The 13,477-nt window shown below is 44.4% G+C and overlaps 1 protein-coding gene across 4 annotated transcripts in view; it reads left to right on the top strand.

Moving 5' to 3' along the window:
* Positions 1 to 13,477, top strand: part of ALG14 (ALG14 UDP-N-acetylglucosaminyltransferase subunit) — a 99,336-nt gene that overhangs the window by 82,300 nt on the left and 3,559 nt on the right. The window contains exon 4 of one of the 4 annotated variants that reach the window (XR_015160547.1): positions 12,927 to 13,047. The exons of the other annotated variants lie outside the window; for them this stretch is intronic. The gene's annotated coding sequence lies outside the window, so the exon portion shown is untranslated. The remainder of the gene's footprint in view (positions 1 to 12,926; positions 13,048 to 13,477) is intronic. 4 annotated transcript variants of the gene reach the window in all.

Here is a 13,477-nt window from a genome sequence, read left to right as displayed (position 1 = left end):
ACTGAGGCATAAGGGGAGGAAAAATTGGTTTGCCCAAAGTATGAGGGACACTAAGTGGCAGAAACAGGATCCAAACCCGGATAGCTTGAGGCTGCAGCATCTATGCTCTAGTCACTGTACTCTGCTACCCTTCTGCTCAGGACGAAACTATTGAATTCATGAGTAAATATCCTAATGGAGTCATACGGATGAGACCATCCATTGTGACAGGCTGGTGATAGTTAATTAGAATTACAGCATGGACTTTAAACATGCTTGATTATAATTAACATCAAATTTGAAGTTAGCATCTATCACATGTGTGAGTGCCTGACTTCAGTTCCCCTCCAGCATTCTCATTGCCAACATTTCCCGGACCAAAGGGAGCCTGCTTTTGTTTCCACACCCAGCTCTCTTTCAAAGACTGAAACCGTGGTGGGCCGGGCCGGGGGAGGCTGAATGGGGTGAGACAGCCTGTGGGGGTGGGGAGTCTGAGCAACAATGAACCAGCAGCGTTAAGAGCTGCATGGCGCGTACTCTCCCTGGAAACGCTCTGCCACAGGCAGGAAGTATGATTTAATCCTGGTGAAGATAATTCCATTTTATACCCTAGAATAGACTATCCCTGTACCCGAATTTTATTTGCAATCTTGCCCTGGGAAACCCTACCAGTAAGTTGTCCAGTGTACGTTATTTGTCCTATTAGCTAAACTGAACAAAATAGGGCCCACCACCTTTTCCGTTAAAAGGCTCTTAAAAGAGGCTGCGAGAACCTACTGCCCCAACAGAAGATGCCTGGACCATGGCCCAACAGTGCCCTGGGCAGGGTTTGCAGGAGGGGGAAGACTGCAATTCGGTCAAAAGAGCCACTGTTGATCTTGAAAGAGCATCAGCTACAGATGACACAAGGATTCTGTCCCCACTCCAGTTCTGAGACCCCTCTTTTGGTCACTGTTGTGAAGCAGCCTTAGGCAGAGAGATTAAAAAAATATATAATGGCAGCAAATATACAGAAGGAACTTGCTGAGTTCTCAGTGCTTGGCAGACTCTGCCTCACTTAGTCATCGCTGTAACACTATGTGGAAAGCCCGACTTCAGTCCCCATTTTTACAAATGAGGAAACTGAGGCTCAGAGAGCTGAGATAACTAGCCCAGCGTCACAGGGTAGAAAGCGGTAGAGCCAGGATTCACTCTCAGGTGGTCTGGCTTCAGGGTCCACGCTCTCATCACTGCCCTTTCCCTGGACTGTCAATGCCTCAGATACCCCATCTTGTTGACCATAAGACAGAAACTTGTTTCAAAAACTGAGGAGAGAGCACATGTGAATGAGAAAACCTGAAGGTTTGGTCTTCTCTCCATAGTAGCTAAGAATTTCTTCTTAACAAAATTTGACTTTTGGTCAACCAAGATGTTTCAGAGATTATCTACTGAATCAAAACCTGTTGCCCTGCCCTTAAGATGACTGTGGCAAAGGACCGCCCCCCCGCCCCAAGTGCTACTGACAGACTGAGCCCCACCACTGAGGCTTTGCTTGTCCAGCCCACCCCCCACCCCCAAAAGACCCGGCTGTGATGCCAAGAAGCATGAGCAACCTTCCCCACGTCTGCAGAGACACTGCTTGTTGGGATGGGGCCTCTTGGCAGCAAAGGAGACAGAGTGGCAGAGCTTATGTCGCCTTGCCTTCTTCCTCATCAGTGTCCCTTTCCACCCGCCCTCAGGTGCCTTCCTTCTCTTTAGCCTGTCCTTATCCTCACAGTGTTGTCCACTTACCATTTTTAAAGAGTTAGATAATTAAAGAGTTAACTTGTTAACTTCTGGTCTCTAAGATAGGATCCAACCAGGGGTGCTCCCTGTGTAAGGAGCTGATCTCTAAGCCTAGCCAGTGGAGGGAAAGAGGGGCGTCCTGGCAGAGCTCCTCAATTTCTGGCAGTTCTCACTGCTATTAGGAGCCTCAGGCTCACTGAAAAGCTCTTCCAGATGAGTTCAACTGAGCTCCTTGTCCCCAGAGTGGTTTCTGAGCAGGATGAGAGAGAGAGAGTGGCCTTTGATGGCTCACCAGTCCCCGCGTTTCCTCCCCCCGCCACCCCTCCACGCTGTCTTCTCCTTTAGCACACTCAGACCCCTTCGCAGGAAGACAGATGAGGCAACGCTTATGTAGATTGCCAGCCCCCTTCCTGTAGTGCAGAGCAGAGGTTTCCAAGCACTAATCTGTACCAGAAACACCTGGGAGCATGTTTAAAATACGTATTCCTGGGCCCCAGACCCAGAGATTCTGATTTGGAAAGAATATGAATTTTTTATTCATTTTAATTCAAATATATCAGGCTTCCATAGTGGCTCAGTTGGTAAAGAATCTGCCTGCAATGCAGGAGATCCAGATTCAGTCCCTGGGTCAGGAAGATTCCCTGGAGAAGGAAATGGCAGCCCACTCCAGTATTTTGCCTGGAGAATCCCATGGACAGAGGAGCCAGGCAGGCTACACTGTCCGTGGGATCCCAGAGTCAGACACAACTGTGCAACTAACTTTCACTTTCACTTTAATTGAAATGTAGTTGATTTACAATATTGTATCTATCTCTGCAGTAGAAAGTCACTCAGTTTCACACACATATACATTCTTTTTTTAAATAGTCTTCTCCATTATGGTTTATTCCAGGAGATCTGGCTGAGAAGTTCATTTGGGTTTTCTGTAAGATACCAAACCTAAATAAATACCAAACCTAAATGAACTTTTTGGTCAACCCAATAGTTCCCTGCACCCTACAGTAGGACCTTGTGTTTATCCATTCTAAATGTAATAGTTTGCATCTACTAACCCCACATTCCCAGTCCATCCCTCTCCCTCCCCTAAGAATCTGCATTTTTAACAAGTACCCCTGGGAGAATGTGATGCGGAGGGCTGTGAAATACTAACATGGAGTCGCTTCTCTCCTTGCTGGTTTAAAGGGTCCCTCTCTGAACAGAACTGGGGCAAACCCAGTGCTTCTCTCAGTTTCTACCAATACTCCTGTCTTCTCAGTCTATAATAAGAGAGAGTTGTTAGTACAGCTGAACATTCCTAAACAAGTTTAGCAAAATTCAGCTAAGCTTGAAGGCAAGAAAAACCTCCAAAAGATACTGATTTTGATAAGCAGTGTCATTCTGCTCCTGCAAGTTACCAATGGAGTCAGGGGCACCAATGCTAGGATCTAGATAGATGCGTGGTGGACAAAGAGAAATGCCTTTTGAATCTCTGACTGCACGGAATGAAGCACATATTCTCTGGAGAACTCTGAACCTCTGATTCTAGGTGTGGAATCCAAGCTCAGCTCTAGAATACCATGTTCTTTAAGCTGCAATAAGGTACAGCTTCCTAATGCGTCTCACTTTGTTGAATTCTGTCTTCTCGCCTCTGTTTCATTGTCTTTGAGTATTATGTCTGTCTCTCTCTCATACACACAACCAGAAACTCGCAAACAAGTGTTTCTATCTATCCTTTCAGCTTGGAATTAAGGAATTAGATAATCCTCTATAAAAAAAAAAACTTGTAAACCTTTTATTACTGTACATACAATCTGTACATAAAGGAAATTATCCAAGGAAAACTGCTGAGTAGTTTTCAGTTCAGCAAGACAGAAATTTTATACATAGGTTCATGTAAAAGAAATTAGGGAAGGATCATGAATAAAATATCACTTATCTGCCTGAGAGAGGGCCTTGACAGAAGTCAGGAATTATATAATTGCTTTGAATTCAAGCCAGTCCTTCCTGTTTAAAAAGGATACTCCCTTTTCTTTTGAAAATGTTAACCATTTCCACCACTACCCCCCAATTTTATCTGCTGAAAAGCTTTTGCAATCCATCGTAGCCCAATGGTATGTTATAGTCTGTCACTAATTTCTCAATTAAAGCTATAAAATATGAACATCTATTGGCAGAATTTTGCCTCAATCCAGCTCCCTGTGTTGTTTGTGCCCTGGTGTCTGCCTTGCTTTCAGCCCACTTCCAACTAATGCTGGACCTGATGAGGGACAAGAGAGTCCCAGGCTTGTCTTCTAAAGCTGGTTTGAGTCTCAGCTGTCTGATCTTTCATAGGTCACTTAATTGCTCTGCATTTCAGCCAGGTTAAAGTGGGATAATTATGCAGAATGCCACACTTAGGCTCTGCACCTGGCAAGTAGTAGCATCCCTGTGAGTATCGAGATCTTTCCCTTCCCTTCTCAAGCTAGAGGGCAAGGACTGAACCTAAGTGACTCCCGAGACTGCACCCAGCACTAGCAATCGGTGCTTCTGAGTATATGGTGTGAGGAAAACAAGAGGAAAAACTACTGGATTACTAGGACTTAAAGGCCTCCATGTAAACATTTCAGAGTGTTGAAAATACAATGAAAACAAAAAAAGACCAAGAAGTCAGGAAATCGTCACCTTGACCATTTGGCCCAGAGAACAGGAAAACTAAAAGATTCAGTTTCCTCAACTGAAAGTAGAATCAGCCAGGAAGCTTTGGAAAACAATGTTTGGCTAGCCTGACAGTGATCTTTAATGATGATGCAAAGAAGGCACAGCTTAACCATTCAGATTAAAAAAAATAATAATAAGTACTGATTTTATCTATGTATTTATTTATTTAAAAGAATTATTTGTTTTTGTCTGTGCTGGGTCTTTGCTGCAGCGTGCAGGCTTGCCCTAGTTGTGGCGAGCAGGGGCTACTCTCTCATTGTGGAGCCTGCACTCTTTTTTTTTTTCTTTTAGGTTTTTGTTTTTTTTATTTTTGTTTTTTTTTTTTAATTTAATTTTATTTTTAAACTTTACATAATTGTATTAGTTTTGCCAAATATCAAAATGAATCCGCCACAGGTATACATGTGTTCCCCATCCTGAACCCTCCTCCCTCCTCCCTCCCCATACCATCCCTCTGGGTCGTCCCAGTGCACTAGCCCCAAGCATCCAGTATCGTGCATCGAACCTGGACTGGCAACTCGTTTCTTACATGATATTTTACATGTTTCAACTCTTAAGTGCTGGGCTTTAGTCATTGAAGCCGGTGGGCTCAGTAGTTGTGGCTTAGTTACCACATGCCACAATGAAGGCATGGGGGACCTTCACAGACCAGGGATTGAACCCGTGTCCCCTGCACTAGCAGACAGATTCTTAACCACTGGACCACCAGGGAAGCCCCTTTGTATTTATTTTTATAAATACATCAGGGCAAGGCAATGAAATGCCTCTCCAGTGTGGGCACTGACAACCTCTGGACTCTTTTTTGGCCATGCTGCACAGCATGCGGGATCTTAGTTCCCCCGATCAGGGATGGAACTTGTGCCCTCTGCAGTGTAAGCTTAGAGTCTTAACCTCTACACCACCAGGGAAGTCCCCCTTGAGCTCTTTTGCCTACTCTGTACTTACAGTCACAGGAGCCATAAACATTTATGGAGTGGCCAAATTATGTGGAGCCTTGGGTCGGTAAGGTCTTACCGACATGCATTGAAACTGCTGGTGAACATCCCGGAGTTGTGAGGGGCCACTGGTGTCTACTGTCTGTGCATCTCTCACATGCTTAACTTCCACCTCTGTATCTCAACCCAAACCCAACAAATCAGGACGGTTGCGGAATGTTGGGAAGTCTGGTTTCCCACACAAGGACAAAACAGCTTAACCTGGGGACTTCCCTGGCGGTCCAGTGATTGGGACAATGTGCTGCTAATGCACCCCAACATTCTCTACCTTACCATCTCTAACTCCCAAGAAGGAGAATACATTAGCAAGGACCCTCAGGACAGTCTCATCATGCCCTATATATGTCTCCATTTACTTTATTCACCACAAGAGGTGGAAGCCCCTGAAAGAGTCACCTGGACCTGTCATCTCTGTTAAATTATAATCAGTCTCAAGCCCACAACCCTCCCCAACCTCCCAAACTGTTTTTATTGGCCCCGATTTATGGTCCGTCCACGAAGTCTACATCCTCTCTCCTCCATCTTGCTCTAGTTGGTTTACCTAAAATACTGTGCCACTTCATTACTTACTAGCCCCCAAGTCACCTCCTCTCAGGTCTCCTTTGACCTCCATGTGTCTCTGTCCCCTTCTGCTTTATATTATATAAATGTGTACCTCGTGTTTTCTGTCTTCCCACTGGAATGTAAACTTTATGAGAGAAGGGGCTTTTGTTTACTAGTAAACAACAATATCCGTAATACCCAGAACAGTACCTGGCATATTATCCTTACTCAATAACTATTTCTTGAACAAATGAATCTGTGAGTGAAGGAACTGAGATATAGAATGAATAAGCAGTCTGTCCCTATTCACATGGCTACTAAGCAGACAGCTCAAACCTGTGTGATTGCAAAGCCTTGGTCCATAAGCACCTTGAGGCTTCTTGATGGATTATGTGAATGCAGCATGAGCAAGAATACTCTGGTTGACTGGGAGTAATCAACATTGGGGTGTCAGTATTAGGAACTTATCAGTTGAGCAAGATACTACAGGACCAACATTTACATTATATGATTATGTGATTTTCAGATCACCAAAATATTTTTGGTATATATTTGGTCTTCGTCCACTGTTCCTGACTCACAGCTCCTAAAACCCTTGGAATTTCCTAAGTGATGACAGTGATAAAGGTGCCTTGTTAAGTTAATGAGATGACTTTTGGAAGGCACTCAAGAATGGGGGCTGCTTGCCAGTGGAGCCAGCTGTGTGATTAAAGGGTCAGAACTTCAATCCCACTCCCACCCTACCCCCAGCCTCTACCTCTGGCAGGGGAGAGAGGATGGAGGATGGATCAGTCACCAATGGCCAGTAGTTTAATCAATTGTGACTATGTAATGAAGCCAGCGTAAAAACTCAAGAGATCAGAGTTGGGAGAGTTTCCAGGTTGGTTAACACGTACAGACTTAGGGAGAATGGCATGGAAAGTCCACACCTTTGCCCCATACCTTACCCTGTGTGTCTCTTTTTCTGGCTATTGGTTTGTGACCTTTAATATCCTTCATAATAAATCAATAAACTAGTGAGTAAACTGGTTTTTCTGATTTCTGGAACCATTCTAGCATGTGACTCGACCTCAAGAAGTGGGTCATGGGAACCTCTGATTTATAGCCAGTTGGTCAGTAATGTGAGTAACAATCTGAGTTTGTGACAGGCATCTGAAGGGGAGGGTGGTCTTGGGGACTGAGCCATTAACCTGTGGAATGTGATTCTATATCAGAGTAGATAGTGTTAGAATTAAGTTAAACAGTAGGACAACCCGTTGGTGTCCATAGCATTGTTTGTTGTGGGGAAGCCTATACATACACACACACACATTGGAATTGGGTCCAGGAACCTAATTTACACTGGGAACAGTTTTCTTGAGCTGTTATCAAACAAAATGGAAGTAACTGATATTTGAGGAACTAACAAATTCATTGTCTTTATACCATAAGCCATTAGCCTAGATAAAAATGATTTATAACTTAACCTTTTTGGAAATGATTTAAAAGATGAAAGCGATGCCTGGGTAAAGAGGAGTAGGGCAGGGCCTGAGTGGACTGTGACATGTTCAAGCAGGGAAGCAGCTGATGCCCGTGTACAAACATCGAATGGAAGAAGTGATATATTCGGAAAAATAGACCTCAAAATGCCATGTACACAATGATGACAACTCTGAAAATGCTGTGTGTTAGCAATAGAATTGTAAGAGGCCTTGAAGTTCATGAATAGTGATTCTTTTGGGTTTTTGCATGTGGCTTTCTTTGGTTATTTCATGTGGGTCTTGATGTTTAGATGTTCCTATTGAACTGTTACTACTCAGATGATTAAATATACATAAAAAAGAAGAAATGCAGTGTACCACAGTGTGAGCCAAGCAGACACGTCATCCCATCTGCTCTGCGTCCAGTTCCTCTTGGCTGTCCACCTCCAGTGAGCACCAACACTCGGCACTGCCTTTGCTCAGGCTGTACTCCCGCCCCCGGCCTTCCGGTCCTCTGAAGATATCCTCTACGTGTTACAGACCACCTGCCCTCTGACTGCATTTTCTCCCTTACCCTCTTGATTACTCTCAGATGCTTCTCTCTCCAGTTTTCTGAGGCTTTTATTCCACTGCTCCTGCCCTCCTCTGCTCCTGAGATGAGGACTTGAGAGTGTCCTTTCCCTATGCCAGAGCACTCACCCTGACCTTTTCCACCTCTGCATCCTCACCCATGTCTCACTCTGCCTCTTCCTGTGCACGCGGGCCAGCGCTCGGAGCCCTGCCCGCGGAAATCCTGCGACTGTTCTGACGTGAACTGTTCCTTCTCTCACTCTGAGTTTGCTGCTCTCAAAACCTTTGTCTTTTTCCAGACCGATCAGGTTCTTTGTTAACGAACCATAAAAATCCTCTCTGGCTGGCTGAAACAGAAAAAGAATTCAGTGAAAGACTGTTGAGAGCGCTGAGAGTTACTGGGAAAGCTAATGAAGGAGGATTAGTAAGCATGGAGGGACAAGCGGGGGAGCCGAGCAGCTAGAACCTCAGGCTGCTTTGGAGGGGCAGTGCCACCACCACCGCTGGACAGTGAACGGTGTAGCTGGCCCCCGGTCCTGGATGCCAGATTCTGCCAGTGGTTCCTCTGCCACCAGAACAGATTCTCCTTGGCCTTGCCTCTCTGCACCACTAGATCCTGGTTGGACCTAGGCAGAAACATCGGGTCAAGTCACAGCCCATCCACTGGCTGCAGAGGGGACGCAGACAGGGTATCTCACTGGTGCCGTGAGAGCTGGGCTCGGCCTGCTGCCCCAGCTCTTACAGTGGGAAATCACTGTTTCCAGACAAGAACAAAAAAGCGAAATAAAAGGCGACATGGCCCATCCCCAATTCAGGACAGTTGTTTTATTAAACTTTCTACAACTTCCTTATTAAGTCCTTGAAGCTGTTTCTTCTAACCTCTCACTCAGCAAGAACTCTGGAACATAGTTTAATGCAAAATGAAAGCCTTAGGGGTCACAGATTTATATACAAAATGTTCATAACAGCATGATTTAGAATAGCAAAAAGAAAAAAAATGAGTCAGCCTGAATTTTCAACAATAAAGGAATAGTTGGATAAATTATGATATATCCATAGGATTAAATATATGCAGTAATTAAAAATCATGAATTTTAAAAACTTTTTACAACACACAAAAATATAACTGAAAAGAACTTTATAATATGTATATGTAAGCTCTCAGAATTATATATGTGCATACATGAACATATTTTATAGTGAAATATAAATGTATATATAATACACCAAAATGTTGACAGATTGATGAGATTAGAAGGATTATTTTTTACTTTATGCTTTTCTGCACTTTTCACATTGAGCTGGGAAGTTATAAATATTGAAAAGAAAATCTGGTGATGGTAGACTTCCTGCGCCACCATTTTTAACCTTTGCCATGTTCTCAGTACAATTTTTCCCAAACCAATCTTACGCTAAATAGTCTAAATTCTTACTCTTTTCTCCCGATCTTCATGTTCATGTACAGCTCCTTCATTCCATTCTGTAAGCCATTCCCCAGCCCCACTTCACATGTGAGCTCCCCCTCTCCCCTGCTCACTTTCCCCTCCCTGCCTTTTAGCTCAGTGATTCACTGACATAACCATCTCTAGGGTTTCCATTACTCTTCTTTTAGCCAAATCTGAAGATCTTGTCTCTGTCGGTTTAGCCAGGTCGCCTTGTGGTTTTCTTATTCAGGTTAATTCTTAAGCACCCTACCTATAAGGCTTCATAGGAAGCCTCACGTCTGAGCTCTTCCTGTGTCTCCTGACTCGTCCCAGGCCTCAGCGTTTACTCCCTCCCTCATCTGCACAGTGGAACCAATATCCTATACATGTAAGTGTTGGTTTTGACAGGACCTGTGACCTCCAAAGACTACCTGCTGAGCCAGCTCAGCTTTGACAATAGGTTTGAATTCCCCCCAGCTTTATCCGTGGCCCTGGAAGCTCAGTAAAACCTTGCCTGCAGCTGTGTTCCTGCAGTTCTTTAGCTCTCTCCAGCTTCCACCTCCACCAGCAAGACGTTGTGCAAGAGGGTAGTTTTCAGGCCATGGTCTCAGAGATGGAATCTGCTTTTCTGTCCAGTCTTTTCAGATTACAGCCATAATTGGGCTCTCTGTGGGGCATCTCCAGTGGCTCAGATGGTAAAGAGTCTGCTTGCAATGCGAGAGACCCAGGTTCGATCCCTTGGTCAGGAAGATCCTCTGGAGAAGGATATGGCAACCCAATCCAGTGTTCTTGCCTGGAAAATCCTATGGACAGAGAAGCCTAACCAGCTACAGTCCACTGGGTCACAAAGAGTCAGACACGACTAACTTTTACACACATCTAGCTTTCAGGTGACTCAGATGATAAAGAATCCACCTGCCAATGAAGGAGACCCAGGTTCCATCCCTGGATCGATAAGATCCCCTGGAGAAGGGAATGGCTCCCCACTCCAGTATTCTTGCCTGGAAAACCCCATGGGCAGAGGAGCCTGGTGGGCTACAGTCCATGGGGTCACAAAGAGTCGGACGTGACTGAGTGATTAACACTTTAACTTTCAATTCATTTGGCTTTCAAGCTCACCTTCATATCCTTGGATCACCCTCATTGACCTTCAAACCAACCTAGGACCCCAAAGGTCTTGGCCCATATTCTGTGTATGGGGTTCGTACTAGGCTAGGAGTAAAATTCAGACTACCCTAGTTAAATATATGTTGGCACGCCTGTGCCGGTGTCATATCTCAACCAAAAGGCCTTGACCTGTGGTGACCCAAATCTCTGGAACAACAGTCCTTTTGTAACTGCTCTTAATCCTTGATCTGGATCATCTACCCTCACGACTTCATGTTTATATTAGCCCTCACCTCTTTCTGTTTTATGGACCCATAACTTACATTATCCTTAGTATATCTATATCTTGGGTTTCCTGCTTTCAGAGACATTTATTTATTGATTTGTTAATTCATCCAGCAGGCCCATATGAGCACCTACCGGTTGGCGCTGTAAGCAATCAGAGGCTAGGCAATAAGTTAGACAAAATAAAGGACTGTGTCAGTTGGGATGCTTTTTATTGCTAGTGACAGACGTCCTGATCCAAACTGGCTTAAGCAAAAATGGAATGTATTCCCTCGCACGCCTTGCAAACCTAGGACTAGATATGATTTCCTTCAGGCACAGCTGGCTTCATGGACCTTAAATGCTGCCTTTGGGACCTGGCCTGTCTTCATCCCTCAGCTCTGCTCCATTGTGCTGTGTGATGGCTTCATTCTCAGCTCTCCAGGTGGTGGCAAGAGTGATGTTAACAGTGCCAGGCCCACATTCTCCTAGGCGCCAGTACAGCAGAGAAGGTACTGCTCTCTTAGTAGCCCCAACACATGTCCTGCTGTGTCTTGTGGTTCTCACTGGATTGGATGCTCTTCCCTGAACAAATGATTTTTGCCAGGGAAAGTTAGGGCTCTCACTGGTGGCTCAGATGGTAAAGCATCTGCCCACAGTACGGGAGACCTGGGTTGGAAAGATCCCCTGGAGAAGGAAATGGCTACCCACTCCAGCACTCTTGCCTGGAAAATCCCATGGACGGAGGAGCCTGATAGGCTACAGTCCATGGGGTCGCAAAGAGTCAGACACAACTGAGCGACTTCACTTTCACTTTTCACTTTGGTCAGACTAAAGTCATATGGCCTCTCCTTGTAGTTGAGTGTGAACTCAACTCTGTTCAAGCACTTAAGTTGAGAGCAAGGGGTACAGTGGTTCCCCTGAGGAAAAGGCAATGGATGTGAGATGGTTAAAAAAAAAAAAGAATTTTTAAGCTGTCAGTCACAGCCTTTATGCTCATGATGAATGTGTGTGATAGAGCTACAAACAAGGTCGAATCTGGCAACAGGAGCCTTTGACTTCATATATGACAGGCAAATGATTTCCAGCTTCCTTGTCCCTCAATATGTCTTTTTATTCCTTCCTTCAGCAGAATTTAATGAGTGCCTGTTTTGTCATACATGCACAGCATAGGTTATACTAGAGGTTGACCCTGCTCATAAGCAGTGTACAAGATAGTGAGGTAGAAAGATAGTAATGACCCTGCACCCATACTGAGAATTTGTATTTTAGGAAAGAGAAAAATAAGAAAGAGTATTTCTGTGTTTTTTTTTTAATTAAAAAGACAACTTCAACCATTATATTGTTTAAAATCTTCTTTCCCCAGGCTGTCTCAGTAAATTCTGTTTTGTTTAGTGCTTGAAATAAGTCTTTCTGATATGCTTTGTTGAATAACAGAAACTCCATAATCCACAATTTTTCAATATTTACCTAGGCTTCTGTAAGGGCTTCCCTGGTAGCTCAGTAGTGAAGAATCCACCTGCAATGCAGGAGACACAGGTTCGATCCCTGGGTCCAGAAGATCCCCTGGAGAAGAAAATGGCAATCCACTCCCATATTCTTGCCTAGAAAATCCCATGAACTCCCAGAGGAGCCTGGCAGGCTACAGTCCATGGGGTCCCAAAAGAGTCAGGCACGACTTCACAACTGAACAACAACAGTAATAAGGGTTCTGTAAAACTCAGATTTAAAACCTGTATGTAATTAAAAGCTTTCCTTCATTTAAGTTTTAAGGGTTTTTTTTTTTAGTATTTGGTTTAGGGTTTTGTGATTTTATTGTTCCTAGGCTTTTTGCAGTAAGGTACCTCAAAATCAAGATACAACAGAGGCAAACAAACAAAATACCTTGAATTTCCACTTTTACCTAACAGTCTCTGCTTCTGGTCCATGGCAGGTTATTAAAGCATCTCCCACCAGTGCCCCTATCTCCAGACATTTCTATCAATATATTCACAGCTTGTATATATATATAATATATAATACATATGTGTGTGTGTGTGTGTATATATATTCGCAGCCAACCAGATACTGAATGGAACACGTGTGGATATGTACTTTTAAACATCTGTTAATTTTTGGCTGTGCTGGGTCTGCTTTGCTTGCAGGCTTGTCTCCAGCTGCAGTAAGTGGGGCTGCTCTCCGGTTGTGCACTGGCCTTGCACTGCGGTGGCTTCTCTCGTTGGGGAGCCTGGGCTCCAGGCGCACAGGCTTCAGTAGTTGCAGCAGGTGGGCTCAGTAGTTGCGGCTCTCAGGCTCCAGACCACAGACTCAGTAGTTGTGGCACACAGGCTTAGTTGCTCTGTGGCATGTGGGATCTTCTCAGATCAGGGATCACTTCCATGTCTCCTGCACTGGCAGGCGAATTCTTCACCACTGAGTCACAAGGGAAGCCCTGTACTCTTTTTTTTTTTTTTTAAAGGCAACAAACATGAAAATACTTTTGTGACATTCAAGATCCAACATGCAACCCTTTTTATTATTTTTTTAGCTGCAGGTTTTACTTTGTTCTGTGTTATGGGAGACAAAAATGAGAAAAAGCAACACAAATAATCCAAGGATTAGGGAATACATTAACAGCGGTTCTCAACTGGAGAGTTGGCAATGCCCAGAGACATTCTTGACCGTCTTGGCTACTGGAATCTTGTGGGTAGAGGCC

The sequence above is a fragment of the Bos grunniens genome, chromosome 3, assembly GCF_055505025.1.
Source record: "Bos grunniens cultivar Pamir isolate PY7600 chromosome 3, Bosgru_T2T1.0, whole genome shotgun sequence".
Lineage (NCBI taxonomy): Eukaryota > Metazoa > Chordata > Mammalia > Artiodactyla > Bovidae > Bos > Bos grunniens.
Note: the sequence above shows the minus strand (reverse complement) of the source record. Positions and strands in the feature narration are given on the sequence as shown.